General features: G+C 36.5%; 1 protein-coding gene across 3 annotated transcripts in view; it reads left to right on the plus strand.

Moving 5' to 3' along the window:
• LOC138710512 (E3 ubiquitin-protein ligase TRIM45) overlaps window positions 1-13,816 on the plus strand; it is a 178,029-nt gene that overhangs the window by 78,627 nt on the left and 85,586 nt on the right. The window lies entirely within an intron of this gene.

Here is a 13,816-nt window from a genome sequence, read left to right on the forward strand (position 1 = left end):
TCATTTAGCTCCAATATCATATCCCTTAGTATCATCTCCTCGTCTGCTAACAACGCCATATCATCAGCAAATCTTATGCACTTTATTCTTCCTCCTATTATAACTCCTCCCATGTTCTGAAAACAGTTCTTCACTAAATCCTCCAAGTAGATGTTGAAGAGGATTGGTTATCAAGGGCATCCGTTACAGACTCCTCTTCCAATTTCACTCCCTTCTACTCCTATCCTGACTTTCACTCGTCTCATATAAAGATTAATGAACAGCTTCCTCTCTTTTCAATCCACATCTATTTTCTTTAGAATTTCCATTAGTTTATTCTAATCCACTCTGTCAAAAGTCTTTTTAGGTCCACAAATACTACATACATTTCTTTATTCTTCTCTAGATATTTTTCCCTGATTGTTCATAGCAGTTCAATTACATCTCTCGTACCTTATCCCTTTCTGAAGCCAAACTGCTCTTCTTCCAACTGTTCTTCCATCTTAGAATATAAACGTCGATTTAGTATTCGCAAGAAAATCTTCGCTGAGTGCGATATCAAGTTGATAGTCCTGAACTTATTACATTTATTGGCATTATTTTTCTTCGGGATTGAAGCAAATTATCTCTGTAAAATCTTCAGACCATTCGCCTTTTTAATATATTTCGTTGCATAATGATAGAATTTTCTTCTTGTCTTCACCCAAGCATTTCACTAATTCAATGGGAATTCCATCAACTCCTGTTGCTTTCCCGTTCTTCATTTCCTTAAGCGCTAGTTCAACTTCTCTCAAAATATAAAAGCCTTTTTCGTTTTCTATAGCTAAGTCATCTGGACGATTCCTTGTCTCATAAAACTCTTCTAGATATTTTGTCCATCTGTTTAGTATTCCTTGTTTATCAGTTATTTCATTTCCGATATCGTCCTCTATCAACCACATGGACTTCCTGTTCTTATTTGCGAAGTTTAAACATTTTACTTCGCGTACATTAAATCATGTCTTCCTTGTGTCTCTAGATCCTCCATTTCTTCACATTTCTCTTTCATCCAGTTTTCCTTTGCTTTATAAATTTCTCTTCTCAGTTCATTGTTTATTTCCTATAGTTTCTTCTATCTTCTTTTGTGTTGATGTTTTTCCATTTTGTCCTTTCCTCCATCTTCTCCAAAATTTTCCCCGTTTCCGAAGGTTTCTTAATTGTCACATCTTTTGTATATCCTATTGTTTCTTCTGCTGTTGCAGAAGCAACAACATATATAGAACAAATATAGAACAAATATTAGGTTACCTTGTACGAAATGACGTGTACGTAAGTATGACTATTGCAACTCTTGTACAATCTTGTACAGAAGTATGATGTATACGCATCTGTCAATACCTCGTACCTTTCTCTTTAATTCAAGTCCATAAGACCTATTAAAAGAACAGAAAAAAGTAGTTTATGTTCCCATTATATCGGGTGGAAAGGAACCAAATAGGGTCATTTTTTAGGACTTAAACATAAAAGTCTAATATCATTGTGGTCGTTTATGAATGGTTTTTTATATATTCAAACAATTTTTTTCTTTTTTTTTTTTAATCATGTAACTGCACGGAAATGTCAGTTACCTAACGCGTTACAGAGGGACATTGGTGGCTGTGCATTTCCTCCTTCCCGCTCTAGCCTTGCTTCCGACTTGCTTCTACACCTATCGTTGCTGACTACATGGTTTCCACGTCTTCCTCTCATACACTTTGTTACCGATCTTCAATAAAATTACAGCTAAACCGTCGACGTTGTGCAAAAAAGAAACAACAACAACAACAACAGTAAGGACACATTTTGATATTTGCTCTACAATCATTTTCCAACGTCTCCCGTTTTCCTGGAGTAAGAACTCGAAATTAAACTAAAAATGCTATTTTTCTCAAAGTCCGCAAAGGTATTATATTTATTATGTTTAATTCGCAGCGCTGATTCATCTCTCAAAATTATCTTACATAGTAGCTTTCCACTCTGTATACTTTGTGATTTACGATTTCGCACTTCTGCTTGCCATGCAATAGACAGATCATTACACTGCATTACAGTTAACAAGACTCTTGTTGATACTTATGCAAGCCTACTGGTTTAAGGGATTGTTCATAAATATTAAAGTATATACCTCGTCGCTTCACTGTCATTAGTAGGCCTAAGTAAGCTTTGCTAAATTCTCACTAATGCTTTACGTTTTAAGAGTTTGCTTTACAATTCTGTTTGTTACGTTATACTCATTTATTACATTATTATAACATGTGGATATATATTTTCAACTTTTCCATTGTTTTAGTAATTTTTCTATGCGAGATTAAGTAGACCTACACAGGAATTTGAAGAAAAACAAAATTTAATTATGACATTATCACTATAATTATAATTTACTATATAATATTTGTTTTTAAAGAGTGTCTTAAAAATTAAAACTTCCAAGAATTTATTTATTGGACAGAAAGTAGCATTATTCTCCTTTTTAAAACATTCTTACAAAATTTTACGTGTGGACAACAGATTGAAATGTAAAAAAAAAAACTCCGAAATTAATTAGTCTGACTAAATATAAAGTGGCTCACAGTTGTTCTTTATTGTTTAATGTCCACCACTGTCATTTTAAGAGGCTTCTTTTTATAGCAAATACTTAATTTTTTTTTCTTGTTTTATTGAAATACAGAGGTCTGATGTGAAACATTTAAAAATTATTCTTAATGTCTTCTTTTATTTATTTATTTATTTATTTATTATTTTTTTGCAAATTATACTTTATTGTGATTTTAAAAGTAATATATTTCCAGTCATGTAACTTCACGATCGAAGTTAAGGTGCCAACCATATATGTGAAATTGCATTATGAATGTAATGTTTAATGGTTGCCCTAGTAATGAGATAAAGCGGAGAGTTGTGCAACGGCTTCGTTGCCACATTTTATCTCATAAATGAGTACAGTGAACTGAATCGAATTTCATTCAATTCTGCGGCACACAGAAAATATACAAGGACCATATGTTCTAAATATAGCAGTTTGGGGTTCCTTGTTTATTTTTCCGCCTCGGAAGCCAAGCAGTTGTGCATTCTTACTACATTTTAGGTCTCTGCATGGGCATGTTCAAAATGTCATGTTCGTTCAGTGCGCCATGAATTGTAATTATACCTAACCCATTCTCCTTCAATTCATAGCTATAAATTCTTTTTTTCCTTCTGTTCCAACTTTCATCTTTCAAGTGATCCTTCAGATTTTATTTTCCCCTTGCCGTCCCCGGGATTTGAACATAGGTTTCTGGAGTTGATGCTGATCTATAATATTTTAATGCCGAATTCTTTACATCTATTTTATTCGAAACACGTAGGTATCCTGCATATCTGCTTCTTCTTCTTTTTTTAACCTTCGCAGTTACGTATAATCCTTCCAAATCTCCGGTCGATTAACTTCAGTAAGAGGTTCGAGGAAGCCCCGTTGTATATGTTTGAAACCTTAGAGAAGAATTTACACCTGTGTCAGCGAATGTTATAGGACTTGCTTACTGTTGCATAAATCAATGTAATACTACCCAACATTCTTTACATACATATATTTCGTCAAATGAATGTAAATTTCAGTATTTACGTGCTATAAAACTTTGAGTTAAATTGAATCCTCTAGATTCAAAACAGCCTAAAAATCATTTTGTTCATAAATGAGTTATCCCCATATATTGCTTGTTAAGAGTGAATTGTAATGATTTTTATAGTTTGAATTCAAAAAGCCACTGAATTTAAAGCAAAAGGTTTGTTAAAAGTCACTGTTAAATTGAAATTTTCCTCTATTTGCCACCAGTTACTGTCAAAATCTTTAATTTGTGAAAATTGATATAGGTGATTTTGAATCTATAGGATTCAATTGTCTTTGGCTATTAACATATAAAAAAAATTGATGTCATGAAGTTTACACATACTTACTCATTGTGCGATTTACGCGTTTCATAACATTTCAATCCTTTTATCATGTTGCGAATCAACTACAGTAGAACTTGGTTATAGCGACCTCGTTTTGTGCGACACCTCGCCTATAACGTCAAATATTCTGTGGTCCCAACTAATTCCCCACAAGACATATGCTTTTCTACCTTGCTTAATACGACAAACGCATATGCGTCTACCTCGCATATAACGTCATTTTCAACCTCAGTTTGGAATAAGATTTTCTAAGAACCAAAGTATCTCAAGAAATATTTTGTTGAAATCTGACCCTGACAAATTCTTTACAGTCTCCTTCTGTCATGTACCTTGGAATGCAGGCGAGTTCCCCACCCATTGTAACCTGCCCGAATTCATGCGGTATTAGATCAGTTTCGAAAGGAAGTTTTCACTAAGTGCACGCATTTTAACGCAGTATGGCCACTAAAAGAAGTGAGTGACGCTTTAGAATTCATTAGAATTATGAACATGTTCTATGAAGCTAGGGAAGGGAGCAGTGAAATTGCAACTGAAATTATGAACATAGAATGTAATTTAGCCCTAGAAAGTGTGTATTGGGCAAGTAGAAGAAAAGAGAGTAAAATGACTGATTACTTCACTTCTAAGTAAAGTAGTTTGGTGAGTACTGAAAAACTGTTTTAATACAGAATACTGTATTTATAATTGTAGGTCTGCGTGTATTTTATTATGTTCATTGTAGGCTTAAAAGTCAATACATAAATCTGAAATAAGTATGATTAAGTTTGTTATTTTTTTATTTTCCACCTCACTAGATTGATAATGTGAATCTCGGTTACTGCGACACTCGTTTATAACAACATAATTTTTAAGGTCCCTTGGATATCGTTATAACCAAGTTCTACTGTATTACCCAAACAACATAGACCTAAATAAAAAAATGTAAATATCAATTTACATCCAACTACGGCATATAAACGGTAGTATCTGCAATCCAAATAGCAAGATACTTGAGTTCTAGGAATGCATTTACACACTCCACGGTTTAAGTAGATTCATTCATTCTTCATTCATTCATAGTGTTCTGCCCAAGGGCAGTTCTTTCACTGCAAAGTCAGCATTTTCCAATATTTCCTATTTTCCGCCTTCCTCCTGGTCTTCGCATATGATCCATATACAGGGTGTTTCAAAAATACGGGGCATAATTTCAGGTATGTATTTCCCACATGTAGACAATCAAAATAGTTCATTATAACATGTGTCCGGAAATGCTTTATTTCCGAGTTATGGCCTTCACAACATTGAAATTCACCGGAACGTTTTTCTTTCCGCAGGTCGTTGCCGTCAAAAGAGACATTAAGAGGGCACTCTGACAGTTCATTCCGAGGCGAAGGTTACATTCAGTGTTGTGTAGGCGTTAGACTGTGCGAAATGTATTCAAATCAAGAGCTGGCAGAGGTACACTTCATGTACGGTAAGGCGGACGGCAATGCTGCGCTGGCTCGTCGTTTGTACCAGGAGAGGTACCCACAGCGACAATGTCCAGATCGGAAGACATTTGTACGTCTCCATTACCGTCTGTGAGAGTATGGAAAATTTAACTCTCCTGGTTTGGGAAGGGGATGACCAAGATCTACAACTCCAGAAGTACAGGAGGAGATTTTGAAGGATAGCGTTGCAAGTCTCGATTTCTACTTGTGGGGCCATTTAAAATCATTGGTTTATTCGTCTCCGGTGCCTGATTTGGAATCCCTTCGGAATCGAATTGTGGCATGTTCTGAGGACATATGCAGTACTCCTGGAGTTTGGGATCGTGTTCGCAGGTCAATGAGACATCGATGTGAGGTCTGTATTCAAGCAGGAGGTGGACATTTTTAACATTTTCTGTAATGAAAACGACCTGCGGAAAGAAAAACGTTCCGGTGAATTTCAATGTTGTGAAGGCCATAACTCGGAAATGAAGCATTTCCGGACACATGTTGTAATGAACTATTTTGATTGTTTACATGTGGGAAATACATACCTGAAATTATGCCCCGTATTTTTTAAACATCCTGTATATTAATCTTGTCTCCATCATGTCTTCTGCTGCACCGAACTTTTCTTCCGTTCACTTCATGAAATTATTTTTACACAAATTTGCATATCTGAAAGTATAACGTAAAAATTTATAATACAACTTTTTTATACACGGAAGTAAAAGTAATGCCAATTTTAAAATATAAGTTATATATTAGACCTTGCTTCAGTGGTTCAATCACGAGTAACAACTGTGTTTATAGCTGGTACTAGTCGAACAATGGTGCCCTCGGACTACTTGACTTGGTGAACTTGGAAAATTTAGCAAAAAGTAGGACAAATAATTTATACATACATTATATATTATAATTTCTTATAGCACAATGTTTTCTCGTCGGTACTAGCTTCATTCCAGTTTGTCAGTTTATTCTATGTATTCGAGTATAATACATGCAGTCATGAATGTTGTGGTGTGATTTGTTTTAAATAAATGTTGCTATTGTGTGTTTCTGACTTCATATGAAGATCCATTCACTTTTACTAGAAGATATTGTATTATACGAGTATTACTATAATATTATGTATTATTATGGGCCAGAAGTCGAACTTTCAGGAGCGCAGACTGTAATTCTGACCATTCTTTGGTAATTGGAGAATTAAGAGAAATACTGTTAGTAGCCAAGTCAGTAGAACAAGAAGTTAATATTAGTAAAATTTAATATTCTGAAATTAAAGGACGAGGAAACTAAGCAGGTCGAAATTTCGAATAGGTTTGCCACTTTAGAAAGTTCCGACGGAGTTGAGAAAGAGTTAGATGTTAATAGCGTGTGGGAAAATATCAGAGATAGTATCAAAATTGCAGCTGAGCAGAGCATAGGTTATTATGAAACTAAGAGAAAGAAACCTGGTTTAATGAAGATTGTTGCATGATAGTAGAAAGAAGGAAACATAAAATTTAAATTCTTACAGGATCCACTTGAGGAGAATAGAGATAAATATTTCAATGAAAAACGGGAAACAAGTCGTACACTTAGGAATAAAAAGAGAGATTACTTGAAGGAAAAACTGAATGAGGTAGAAACAAATAGTAAGAATAAAAACAATAGAGATTTATATAAGGGCATAAAGGAATTTAAGAACGGATATCAGGCAAGGATAAACGTGATCAAGGATGAGAATGGAGACATGCTTGCGGACACTCATTCAATCCTGAACAGTCCGAAAAACTATTTTGGGCAACTACTAAATACACATAGGCCATATAGAAATGATCGGGACGAATTTCAAATACAAATTACTGAGCCATTTATACCGGAACCCACACTGTCTGAAGTCGAAATACCGATAGAATATCTGGAAAAGTACAAGTCTCCAGGTATCGATAAAATTCCAGCAGAATTAATACAAGAGGATGGAAGGGCATTATCTAGCGAAATTTATAAGCTTGTACTTGGTATTTGGAAAAAGGAAATTGTACCAGAACAATGGAAGGAGTCAATAATTGTACCTATTTTTAAGAAGAGGGACAAGACTATGGTCATTTTCGAGGAATATCACTTTTGTTGACGTCGTACAAAATTTTGTCCAATATTCTTTTGAGAAGATTAACTCCATACGTAGATGCATTTATTGGGGATCATCATTGTGGTTTTAAGCGTAATAGATCGACTATTGATCAGATTTTTTTGTATTCGACAGATATTGGAGAAAAGATGGGAGTATGAGAGTACAGTACATCAGTTATTCATACATTTCAAAAAGGCATATGACTCGGCTAAGAGAGAAGTTTTATATAATATTCTTATTGAATTTGGTATTGCCAAGAAACTAGTTCCATTAATTAATATGTGTCTCAATGAAACTTACAATAGAGTAAGTATAGGCCAGTTTCTATCTGATGCTTTTCCAATTCACTGTGAGCTAAAGCAAGGAGATGCATTATCACCTTTACTTTTTAAATTCGCTCTAGAATATGCCATTAGAAAAGTTCAGGATAACAGACAGGGTTTGGAATTGAACGGGTTACATCAGCTTCTTGCCTATTTGGATGACGTGAATATGTTAGAAGAAAATTCACAAACGATTAAGGAAAACACGAAAATTTTACTTGAAGCAAGTAAAGTGATAGGTTTGGAAGTAAATTCCGAAAAGACAAAATATATTATTATATCTCGTGACCAGAATATTGTACGAAATGGAAACATGAAAATTGGAGAATTATCCGTCGAAGAGGTTGAAAAACTGAAATACCTATCTTGTAGCAACAGTACCAAATATAAATGACACTCGGGAGAAAATTAAACGCAGAATAAATATGGGAAATGCGTCGGTTGAGAAGCTTTTGTCATCTAGTCTGCTGTCATAAAATCTGAAAAATAGAATTTATAAAACAGTTATATTACCGGTTGTTCTGTATGGTTGTGAAACGTGGACTATCATTTTGAGAGAGGAACAGAGATTAGCCTAAGGGTGTTTGAGAATAAGTTTCTTAGGAAAATATTTGGGGGTAAGAGGGATGAAGTTACAGGAGTATGAAGAAAGTTACACAACGCAGAATTGCACGCACTGTTTTCACCTGACATAATTAGGAACATTAAATGCAGACTTTGAGATGGGCAGAGCATGTAGCACGTATGGGCGAATCCAGAAATACATATAGAGTGTTAGTTGGGAGACCGGAGGAAAAAGACCTTTGGGGAGGCCGAGACGTACATATTAAAATAGATTTGAGCGAGGTAGGATATGATGATGCGCCGTGGCATGCTGCCTAGACTCGCGTTACGGAATGCCCGCTGGTTCGAGTCCTCATGGGGGGAAGAAATTTTCTCATGAAATTTCGGCTAGTGTATGGGACCGGTGCCCACCCAGCATCGTGATGCACTTGGGGAGCTACGATAGGTAGCGAAAATCTGGTTCAGCAAACCAGCCATAACGGCTAGGGAGATCATCGTGCTAACCACACGATACCTCCAGTCTGGTTGGATGATCGTCCACCTCTGCTTCGGCATGTGAACTTGAGGCCAGCAGCCGGCTAGTCGGATTTGGCCCTTCAGGGCTGTAGCGCCATAGATTTACTTTTCTTTTTTTTTAGGATATGATGATAGAGACTGGATTAATCTTACATAGGATAGGGACCGATGGCGGGCTTATGTGAGGGCGGCAATGAACCTCCGGGTTTCTTAGAAGCCATTTGTAAGAAAGTAAGTAAGAAGAAGGAGAGTGGGAAGATAGAGAGCAGTGAGTGGAAGAGAAAAATTGAAGCGACACAGCTTTGGACACAGTTGGACCAGTTTATATATATATATATATATATATATATATATATATATATATATATAATACTCTATGATAAATGATGTGACGTGACACGTGACTTGGTCCCTATCCTGTGCAAGATTAATCCAGTCTCTATCATCATATCCCACCTCCCTCAAATCAAATTTAATATTATCCTCCCAACTACGTCTCTGCCTTCCCAAAGGTCGTTTTCCCTCCGGCCTCACAACTAACACTCTATAAGCATTTCTGGATTTGCCAATACGTGCTCCATGCCCTGCCCATCTCAAATGTCTGGATTTAATGTTCCTAATTTTGTTAGGTGAAGAATACAATGCATGCAATTCTGCGTTGTGTAACTTTCTCCATTCTCCTGTAACTTCATCCCTCTTACTCCCAAATATTTTCCTAAGAACCATATTCTCAAACACCCTTAATCTCTGTTCCTCTCTCAAAGTAAGAGTCCAAGTTTCACAACCATACAGAACAACCGGTAATATAACTGTTTTATAAATTCTATCTTTCAGATTTTATGACAGCAGACTAGATGGCAAAAGCTTCTCAACCGACGCATTTCCCATATTTATTCTGTGTTTAATTTCCTCCCGAGTGTCATTTATATTTGTTACTGTTGCTCCAAGATATCTGAATTTCTCCACATCTTCGAAGGATAAATCTCTAATTTCTATGTTTCCATTTCATACAATATTCTTGTCACGAGACATAATCATATACCTTGTCTTTAGAGATTTACTTCCAAAGCTATCGCTTTACTTGCTTCAAGTAAAATTTTTTGTGTTTTCCCTAATCGTTTGTGGATTTTCTCCTAACATATTCACGTCATCCACATAGACAAGAAGCTGATGAAACCCGTTCAATTTCAAACCCTCTGTGTTATCCTGAACTTTCCTAATGACATATTCTAGAGCAAAGTTAAAAAGTAAAGGTGCATCGCCTTGCTTTAGCCCGCAGTGAATTGGAAAAGTATAAGAAACTGGCCTATACGGACTCTGCCGTACGTTTCACTGAGACAAAATTTCATTAACCGAACTAGTTTCTTGGGAATACCAAATTGAATAAGAATATTATATAAAACTTCTCTCTTAATCGAGTCATATGCCTTTTTGAAATCTATGAATAACTGACGTACTGTACCCTTAGGGTACGTGCAAGACGGAGCCTGGTTGGTAATTGGTAGCCTGACCAACCGGTCGGAAGGAATACTCGAACGTTAAGCAGTGAAGACATGCAAGACGAGGCCTGGTCGGTAGACTGCTACGTAGACTGTTATCCCGTTGGTAGCTCGTAGAATGAATCACCTCATTTTTCCAGCTACCAACCACCTACATGTATTTACTGTGCATGCGTCCGTAGAACTTCCCCACGACGTGTAGGTGGGATTATAGACTGCGTTGAGTTAAATGCAAGCGGCCACACGGAGCAGTCAATGTAGCTAGTTTGGAGCATTCCAAGGTCGTGTCGCAACTCGAATGGGTCCGGGTCCATTTCTTCTGCGACATTTATTGCTGCTGGGTGGCCAGACGTAGCGACACTGGGTGGCTACACGTGTAGCTACAAATGTCGCTGTGATGTGAGGTGTGTCAGTATGTTTGTCATGTCGTTTACATTTTGTAGCCAGGTCGTCATTTCTCTTAAACTGGAAGTATTTGACTTCTCTGCGTTTGGTATTCTTCGCATAATTGTTGCATCCGAACACGGCACAGCCTGCCATTCTGAAGTTTTTAAATGACACGTAGGAAAATCTATATAAACTTTATATATACATTTTTTAATTTTACATTAAGAATACTAATAATAATAATAATAATAATAATAATAATAATAATAATAATAATAATAATAATCCCGCGCCGTAGCGTCGTGGTCTAAGGCATCCTGCCTAGGACTCGCGTTACGGAATGCCCGCTGGTTTGAGTCCTCATGGGGGAAGAAATTTTCTCATGAAATTTCGGCCAGTGTATGGGACCGGTGCCACCCAGCATCGTGATGCACTTGGGGAGCTACGATAGGTAGCGAAATCCGGTTGCGAATACCAGTTATAACGGCTGGGGGGATCATCGTGCTAACCACACGATACCTCCATTCTGGTTGGATCATCGTCCACCTTTGCTTCGGCATGTGGGCGTGAGGCCAGCAGCCGGCTGGTCGGTCCAGGCCTTTCACGGGCTGTAGCGCCACGGATTATTATTTATAATAATAATAATAATAATAAGAGTAATAATAATAAGAGTAATAATAATAATAGTAATAATAATAACAATAATAATAATAATAGCAATTATCAGTTTTTCTGTCTTTCAGCAAACCCTTCATCCACACCGTACTTTCGATTGTTACTGACGAACAATATTGCCTGCTGAAAAACCGACACAAGAATAAAAGTTTCCTTTATGGCACTGCGTGACAGTAATAATGTACAGTTCTAAGATATGTCATAAAAATGGGGATTAGGTTTAGGAGAGAGGAGGTGAAGAAGGAGTGCTGGGTGCTGCAAAACGCAAAAGAACTAGCTACAAATGTCGCTAGTGTGGCATGTCTTGTGGCCACACATAGCGACATTTAACGCAGAAAGTGAGCAGTAGTGATGGGCGAAGTTGTTCTTTTCCTGGAACAGTTCCGACGGTTCCGGTTCCGAAAAAATACTATGTTCCAAATAACAGTTCCGAAATAACTGTCACCAATGGTGATGAGTCGGAGTCGTTGAGTCGTTCAAACGAACGGTACAGTACCCTCCCTCTTCACCATGCAGCTCACACTGGAGTACTCATAGGCATGACATATTACACATTCTTATCTATAGATGGCACTGCAATGCACATTCGAATCGATTTTGCAAAAATTTCTGTGCATGCGGACAGAACTCAAAAGCTTAATGTTAGTAATTACACAGCTGTTGACTACAAGGACAGAATACAACACTTTGTTTTCGTACATAAAGTTATAAAGACATGGTAGCCAACTAAAAAAAAATAACATAACATTTAAAACATATGGTATGTAATTTCTGTTCTCTATTACATAATAAAAGAAAAACAAATCATTAATTTTTATTTTTACTTTTCTTAATGCACAGTTATAATAATAATAATAATAATAATAATAATAATAATAATAATAATAAATATTACAATTTCATAAATAAAAAAGATATATATTGGCAGTACTAAAACCTGGAAACCCCGCAGTGAGTTGGTAAAATGTTGGAATCGCATCTTTACCAAAGTGTAATTTAAACTTCGCATTAAACCTCGCTCTCCAAATCAGTACTTATATGGGTAGTTTCCAACAAATAATGCTACAACATTTTTGTCGTTCTTTGATAACAGAGAAGATAGCACAAAAACTTGTGCTTGTCAGACTTAACCTCAACAAACGACATGCAGACATTGTAACTAAACCACTCATTACCATTTACGACTTTAACCTTTGTATAGAATCAGCTGATCAATGAATTAATAATAGTATGCGTACTTTATGACTTTGTAGAATGTTTATAAAACAGAATTAGTCAACTAATGGTGAAATAAACCATAAAGCGGGAATGAATATTACAGATTATTAAATACTTACTATAACATTACAGATGATTGGCCAGTCTTACAAATGTTGATATTAAAGTTCGCGCCACCGCAAGGATTTCAATTTCCATGCGCCCCCTCCAACCACGTGAGAGTTTCAAGTACCAACTTCATCCAACGAAGTTCCAAGTACAACATAAAGAACAACGAGAACAGTGTAACTGCAGCTGTCGTTGGTTCATCGGAACAAGCTCCGACGTTCCGACTGTTATCTCGGAGTCGGAACATACCTTGTGCAACGCGGTACTGCGAGCCCGCAACAGCTGGGCAAGTGAGCAGCTCGGAGTCGGAACACTGTTATTTCGGAACAGGAGGTTCTGACCTACTGTTCATTTTTGCAACAGTTCCGAGAGAGTCGGAACATACCTTGTGCAACGCGGTACTGCGAGCCCGCAACAGCTGGGCAAGTGAGCAGCTCGGAGTCGGAACACTGTTATTTCGGAACAGGAGGTTCCGACCTACTGTTCATTTTTGCAACAGTTCCGAGACCGGAACAGTTCCAAAATAACTGTTGTATTATTTTTTACCCATCTCTAGTGAGCAGTAATAATTGTCGCGCTGTGTGGCCACCCATTTTGCGACAATTACGGCAGCTATATTTGTAGCAGAAAACCTGGACAAATGTAGAATAGAATAGAATAGAAGGTTTTATTTTCGCTGGTAGAGTTAAGGCCATAAAAGGTCTTCTCTTCCACTCAACCAGCCTTAATCAATAGCCCTACAATATATATTTAAATTACGAATATTTACGGTACACTTAAAAGATTCTCCAGCAATATTCTTCAGTTAAATTTTAACGACTAGTACATGTTTATTTAAATTTAGATAAACCTATAAGAAAGTAGTACCTTAATTTATGAGCTAATTTAATTCAATCAATTGTACCGTAATTAATTTGAGATAGCTAGTAAAATGATGAGAATGAATTGAATATAAGTTTACTAGAACTATGTTATAGGAAGAAAAAATATAAATCTAAAATATATTTATATAATGAGAATAATAATGTAATGAAATTT

The sequence above is a fragment of the Periplaneta americana genome, chromosome 12, assembly GCF_040183065.1.
Source record: "Periplaneta americana isolate PAMFEO1 chromosome 12, P.americana_PAMFEO1_priV1, whole genome shotgun sequence".
Lineage (NCBI taxonomy): Eukaryota > Metazoa > Arthropoda > Insecta > Blattodea > Blattidae > Periplaneta > Periplaneta americana.